Genomic DNA, 7,697 nt, shown 5'->3' on the forward strand with positions numbered 1-7,697 from the left:
TTGGTGCTTCATGTGATGTGGAATTACTTAGGGTAGGTCCCTTTTGCTGGATTTGGTCAGGGCAATAAAGAGAGATGTAATGCTTATGTTATTGCTCCTTTCTCTCAAAGTAAAATTGTGTGGTCTGAGATGGTATCATGTTTGTTTTTGAGAAATACCACAGACCAATAACCTTGAAAGGTATTGGGAATAAAGAGGTCTGCTTTTTTCAAAATGCTGTGTAGGTGTCATAGTATGGCGCCATTTGCTGGTTAGGAAGTCATCTGATTTGATTTTAGTGATGGTGTTCACTGTTTTTTTTAGTCTTTGAAACCAGTGACTCCACAGGGACTTGGTTTTGGTAAATTTGTCACCAGTCTCTACTTCTGTGTACCAGAGTAGTATGTGATATCTGATAGCCAAGGGTTTGAAACTATTTTTTTAAGAATTCTGTACTGACTGGATTTCCGGATTATGAGGTCCTAGGCTATAGGAACTTTAGTATTTGCTGCTATTTACAATAAGTGACACATAAGATTGGTAAAGACACCAATTTTGGAGATGGAGAGGCAAGGCTGAAGGGGAGGAGGAGGCCTTTATTTGAAGATAACAATTCTTGTGTTGTTATGTTCAAAAGTCTTATCTAGTAAGTTTCCCATAGGAAGGTATTGGGAATAGAGACGTATTTTTTTTTCAAAATTCCATGTAGGTGTCGTGGTATGGCACCATTTGCTTGTTAGGAAGTCATATGAGTTTATTTTACATGATGGTGTTCATTATGTTATTTTAGTCTTTGAAGCCAGTGACTCCATAGGGACTTGTTTTTTGATTAAATTTGCCACCAGTCTCTACTTATTTGTCCCAGAGTAGTATGTGATATCTCATAGGCAGGGATTTGAAACTATTTTTTTAAGAATTCTGGACTGACTGGTTTCCTGGATGATGAGGTCTTAGGCTATGGGAACTTTACTGTCTGCTGATTTTTATAATAAGTAACGCAAAGAATTGGTAAAGACACCAATTTTGGAGATGGAGAGGAAAGGCTGAAGGGGAGGAGGAGGCCTTTATTTGAAGATAACAATTATTGTGCTGTTATGTTCAAAAGTCTTATCTAGTAAGTTTCCCATAGCTCGCTATCTTTTTTTCCAAATTCTTCATGTACCCACTATCTGACAAATATAATTGAAGTAGCATTATTTACTCACCTAATATACCAAGAGCTGTTTTACAAATGGTTGGAGACTCATATGTATATTGGGCTTATAGCCAATGCCTGTAGTGGTGCCATAGGTTTAGATAAAGAACCAGGACTGAAGCAGATTTTGAGAGCTTTTGTGTGATGATAAATTGTGTAGACTTAAGATATCCAGACCTTGTACGTTTTCCAATGCATAGCTATCATGTGTTGTACTATAGAATCGATACATTTTGTATAAAAAAAGTGCTTGTAAAGGGGTATACACTTCTGGGTGAATTAATTCTGTGTTTTCCTGTTTACTGTAAAAAAGTTGGGATTTTTTGGTATAGTTTTCAATTTTGTTTTATACTTGCACACATTTCATGTTAATGTTGTACTCTCATTTGATTTTGATTGGCTGTGTATAATCATGGAGATTTTATCTAGATTATTTTACTATATTTTATATGTTATTCTGTTACATTGAAGTTAGATGTACCTCAAATCATAGTAGTTACATTGGTAATATGGTGAGATTGCTATCATATCACTGTGTCATTTCCATTATGTTCATCTAATTTCCAATGGAGATGTCTGGTCAGAAGTGGTTTGTTTGGTTCAGTTGCTGGGCCCTCCTTGCATATTGGTGCTTCATGTGAAGTGGAATAACTTAGGGTAGGTCCCTTTTGCTGGATTTGGTCAAGGCAATAAAGAGAAATGTAATGCTTATGTTATTGCTCCTCTCTCTCAAGGTAAAATTGTGTGGTCTGAGATGGTATCATGTTTGTTTTGGAGAAATACCACAGACCAATAACCTTAAAAGGTATTGGGAATAAAGAGGTCTGCTTTTTTCAAAATTCTGTGTAGGTGTCATAGTATGGCGCCATTTGCTGGTTAGGAAGTCATCTGATTTTATTTTAGTGATGGTGTTCACTGTTTTTTTTTTAGTCTTTGAAACTAGTGACTCCACAGGGACTTGGTTTTGGTAAATTTGTCACCAGTCTCTACTTCTGTGTACCAGAGTAGTATGTGATATCTGATAGCCAGGGGTTTGAAACTATTTTTTTAAGAATTCTGTACTGACTGGATTTCCGGATTATGAGGTCCTAGGCTATAGGAACTTTAGTATTTGCTGCTATTTACAATAAGTGACACATAAGATTGGTAAAGACACCAATTTTGGAGATGGAGAGGCAAGGCTGAAGGGGAGGAGGAGGCCTTTATTTGAAGATAACAATTCTTGTGTTGTTATGTTCAAAAGTTTTATCTAGTAAGTTTCCCATAGGAAGGTATTGGGAATAGAGACATATTTTTTTTTCAATATTCCATGTAGGTGTCGTGGTATGGCACCATTTGCTTGTTAGGAAGTCATATGAGTTTATTTTACATGATTGTGTTCATTATGTTATTTTAGTCTTTGAAGCCAGTGACTCCACAGGGACTTGATTTTTGATTAAATTTGCCACCAGTCTCTACTTATTTGTCCCAGAGTAGTATGTGATATCTCATAGGCAGGGATTTGAAACTATTTTTTTAAGAATTCTGGAATGACTGGTTTCCTGGATGATGAGGTCTTAGGCTATGGGAAATTTACTGTCTGCTGATTTTTATAATAAGTAACGCAAAGAATTGGTAAAGACACCAATTTTGGAGATGGAGAGGAAAGGCTGAAGGGGAGGAGGAGGCCTTTATTTGAAGATAACAATTCTTGTGTTGTTATGTTCAAAAGTCTTATCTAGTAAGTTTCCCATAGCTCGCTATCTTTTTTTCCAAATTCTTCATGTACCCACTGTCTGACAAATATAATTGAAGTAGCATTATTTACTCAACTAATATTCCAAGAGCTGTTTTACAAATGGTTGGAGACTCATATGTATATTGGGCTTAAAGCCAATGCCTGTAGTGGGGCCATAGGTTTAGATAAAGAACCAGGACTGAAGCAGATTTTGAGAGCTTTTGTGTGATGATAAATTGTGTAGACTTAGGATATCCAGACCTTGTACGTTTTCCAATGCATAGCTATCATGTGTTGTACTATAGAATCGATACATTTTGTAAAAAAAAAGTGCTTGTAAAGGGGTATACACTTCTGGGTGAATTAATTCTGTTTTCCTGTTTACTGTAAAAAAGTTGGGATTTTTTGGTATAGTTTTCAATTTTGTTTTATACTTGCACACATTTCATGTTAATGTTGTACTCTCATTTGATTTTGATTGGCTGTGTATAATCATGGAGATTTTATCTAGATTATTTTACTATATTTTATATGTTATTCTGTTACATTGAAGTTAGATGTACCTCAAATCATAGTAGTTACATTGGTAATATGGTGAGATTGCTATCATATCACTGTGTCATTTCCATTATGTTCATCTAATTTCCAATGGAGATGTCTGGTCAGAAGTGGTTTGTTTGGTTCAGTTGCTGGGCCCTCCTTGGATATTGGTGCTTCATGTGAAGTGGAATAACTTAGGGTAGGTCCCTTTTGCTGGATTTGGTCAAGGCAATAAAGAGAAATGTAATGCTTATGTTATTGCTCCTCTCTCTCAAGGTAAAATTGTGTGGTCTGAGATGGTATCATGTTTGTTTTGGAGAAATACCACAGACCAATAACCTTAAAAGGTATTGGGAATAAAGAGGTCTGCTTTTTTCAAAATTCTGTGTAGGTGTCATAGTATGGCGCCATTTGCTGGTTAGGAAGTCATCTGATTTTATTTTAGTGATGGTGTTCACTGTTTTTTTTTTAGTCTTTGAAACTAGTGACTCCACAGGGACTTGGTTTTGGTAAATTTGTCACCAGTCTCTACTTCTGTGTACCAGAGTAGTATGTGATATCTGATAGCCAGGGGTTTGAAATTATTTTTTTAAGAATTCTGTACTGACTGGATTTCCGGATTATGAGGTCCTAGGCTATAGGAACTTTAGTATTTGCTGCTATTTACAATAAGTGACACATAAGATTGGTAAATACACCAATTTTGGAGATGGAGAGGCAAGGCTGAAGGGGAGGAGGAGGCCTTTATTTGAAGATAACAATTCTTGTGTTGTTATGTTCAAAAGTTTTATCTAGTAAGTTTCCCAGAGGAAGGTATTGGGAATAGAGACATATTTTTTTTTCACAATTCCATGTAGGTGTCGTGGTATGGCACCATTTGCTTGTTAGGAAGTCATATGAGTTTATTTTACATGATTGTGTTCATTATGTTATTTTAGTCTTTGAAGCCAGTGACTCCACAGGGACTTGTTTTTTGATTAAATTTGCCACCAGTCTCTACTTATTTGTCCCAGAGTAGTATGTGATATCTCATAGGCAGGGATTTGAAACTATTTTTTTAAGAATTCTGGACTGACTGGTTTCCTGGATGATGAGGTCTTAGGCTATGGGAAATTTACTGTCTGCTGATTTTTATAATAAGTAACGCAAAGAATTGGTAAAGACACCAATTTTGGAGATGGAGAGGAAAGGCTGAAGGGGAGGAGGAGGCCTTTATTTGAAGATAACAATTCTTGTGTTGTTATGTTCAAAAGTCTTATCTAGTAAGTTTCCCATAGCTCGCTATCTTTTTTTCCAAATTCTTCATGTACCCACTATCTGACAAATATAATAGAAGTAGCATTATTTACTCACCTAATATTCCAAGAGCTGTTTTACAAATGGTTGGAGACTCATATGTATATTGGCTTAAAGCCAATGCCTGTAGTGGTGCCATAGGTTTAGATAAAGAACCAGGACTGAAGCAGATTTTGAGAGCTTTTGTGTGATGATAAATTGTGTAGACTTAGGATATCCAGACCTTGTACGTTTTCCAATGCATAGCTATCATGTGTTGTACTATAGAATCGATACATTTTGTAAAAAAAAAAGTGCTTGTAAAGGGGTATACACTTCTGGGTGAATTAATTCTGTGTTTTCCTGTTTACTGTAAAAAAGTTGGGATTTTTTGGTATAGTTTTCAATTTTGTTTTATACTTGCACACATTTCTTGTTAATGTTGTACTCTCATTTGATTTTGATTGGCTGTGTATAATCATGGAGATTTTATCTAGATTCTTTTACTATATTTTATATGTTATTCTGTTACATTGAAGTTAGATGTACCTCAAATCATTATAGTTACATTGGTAATATGGTGAGATTGCTATCATATCACTGTGTCATTTCCATTATGTTCATCTAATTTCCAATGGAGATGTCTGGGCAGAAGTGGTTTGTTTGGTTCAGTTGCTGGGCCCTCCTTGGATATTGGTGCTTCATGTGAAGTGGAATAACTTAAGGGTAGGTCCCTTTAGCTGGATTTGGTCAAGGCAATAAAGAGAGATGTAATGCTTATGTTATTGCTCCTCTCTCTCAAGGTAAAATTGTGTGGTCTGAGATGGTATCAGGTTTGTTTTGGAGAAATACCACAGACCAATAACCTTGAAAGGTATTGGGAATAAAGATTTCTGCTTTTTTCAAAATTCTGTGTAGATGTCATAGTATGGCGCCATTTGCTAGTTAGGAAGTCATCTGATTTGATTTTAGTGATGGTGTTCACTGTGTTTTTTTAGTCTTTGAAACCAGTGACTCCACAGGGACTTGGTTTTGGTAAATTTGTCACCAGTCTCTACTTCTGTGTACCAGAGTAGTATGTGATATCTGATAGCCAGGGGTTTGAAACTATTTTTTTAAGAATTCTGTACTGACTGGATTTCCGGATTATGAGGTCCTAGGCTATAGGAACTTTAGTATTTGCTGCTATTTACAATAAGTGACACATAAGATTGGTAAAGACACCAATTTTGGAGATGGGGAGGCAAGGCTGAAGGGGAGGAGGAGGCCTTTATTTGAAGATAACAATTCTTGTGTTGTTATGTTCAAAAGTCTTATCTAGTAAGTTTCCCATAGGAAGGTATTGGGAATAGAGACATATTTTTTTTTCAAAATTCCATGTAGGTGTTGTGGTATGGCACCATTTGCTTGTTAGGAAGTCATATGAGTTTATTTTACATGATGGTGTTCATTATGTTATTTTAGTCTTTGAAGCCAGTGACTCCACAGGGACTTGTTTTTTGATTAAATTTGCCACCAGTCTCTACTTATTTGTCCCAGAGTAGTATGTGATATCTCATAGGCAGGGATTTGAAACTATTTTTTTAAGAATTCTGGACTGACTGGTTTCCTGGATGATGAGGTCTTAGGCTATGGGAAATTTACTGTCTGCTGATTTTTATTTTAAGTAACGCAAAGAATTGGTAAAGACAACAATTTTGGAGATGGAGAGGAAAGGCTGAAGGGGAGGAGGAGGCCTTTATTTGAAGATAACAATTCTTGTGTTGTTATGTTCAAAAGTCTTATCTAGTAAGTTTCCCATAGCTCGCTATCTTTTTTTCCAATTTCTTCATGTACCCACTATCTGACAAATATAATAGAAATAGCATTATTTACTCACCTAATATTCCAAGAGCTGTTTTACAAATGGTTGGAGACTCATATGTATATTGGGCTTAAAGCCAATGCCTGTAGTGGTGCCATAGGTTTAGATAAAGAACCAGGACTGAAGCAGATTTTGAGAGCTTTTGTGTGATGATAAATTGTGTAGACTTAGGATATCCAGACCTTGTACGTTTTCCAATGCGTAGCTATCATGTGTTGTACTATAGAATCAATACATTTTGTAAAAAAAAGTGCTTGTAAAGGGGTATACACTTCTGGGTGAATTAATTCTGTGTTTTCCTGTTAATTGTAAAAAAGTTGGAAATTTTTTGGTATAGTTTCCAATTTTGTTTTATACTTGCACACATTTCATGTTAATGTTGTACTCTCATTTGATTTTGATTGGCTGTGTATAATCATGGAGATTTTATCTAGATTATTTTACTATATTTTATATGTTATTCTGTTACATTGAAGTTAGATGTACCTCAAATCATTATAGTTACATTGGTAATATGGTGAGATTGCTATCATATCACTGTGTCATTTCCATTATGTTCATCTAATTTCCAATGGAGATGTCTGGTCAGAAGTGGTTTGTTTGGTTCAGTTGCTGGGCCCTCCTTGGATATTGGTGCTTCATGTGAAGTGGAATAACTTAGGGTAGGTCCCTTTAGCTGGATTTGGTCAGGGCAATAAAGAGAGATGTAATGCTTATGTTATTGCTCCTCTCTCTCAAGGTAAAATTGTGTGGTCTGAGATGGTATCATGTTTGTTTTGGAGAAATACCACAGACCAATAACCTTGAAAGGTATTGGGAATAAAGAGGTCTGCTTTTTTCAAAATTCTGTGTAGGTGTCATAGTATGGCGCCATTTGCTGGTTAGGAAGTCATCTGATTTGATTTTAGTGATGATGTTCACTGTGTTTTTTTAGTCTTTGAAACCAGTGACTCCACAGGGACTTGGTTTTGGTAAATTTGTCACCAGTCTCTACTTCTGTGTACCAGAGTAGTATGTGATATCTGATAGCCAGGGGTTTGAAACTATTTTTTTAAGAATTCTGTACTGACTGGATTTCCGGATTATGAGGTCCTAGGCTATAGGAACTTTAGTATTTGCTGCTATTT

Source organism: Rhinoderma darwinii, assembly GCF_050947455.1.
Source record: "Rhinoderma darwinii isolate aRhiDar2 chromosome 2 unlocalized genomic scaffold, aRhiDar2.hap1 SUPER_2_unloc_14, whole genome shotgun sequence".
In the NCBI taxonomy this organism is placed as follows: domain Eukaryota; kingdom Metazoa; phylum Chordata; class Amphibia; order Anura; family Rhinodermatidae; genus Rhinoderma; species Rhinoderma darwinii.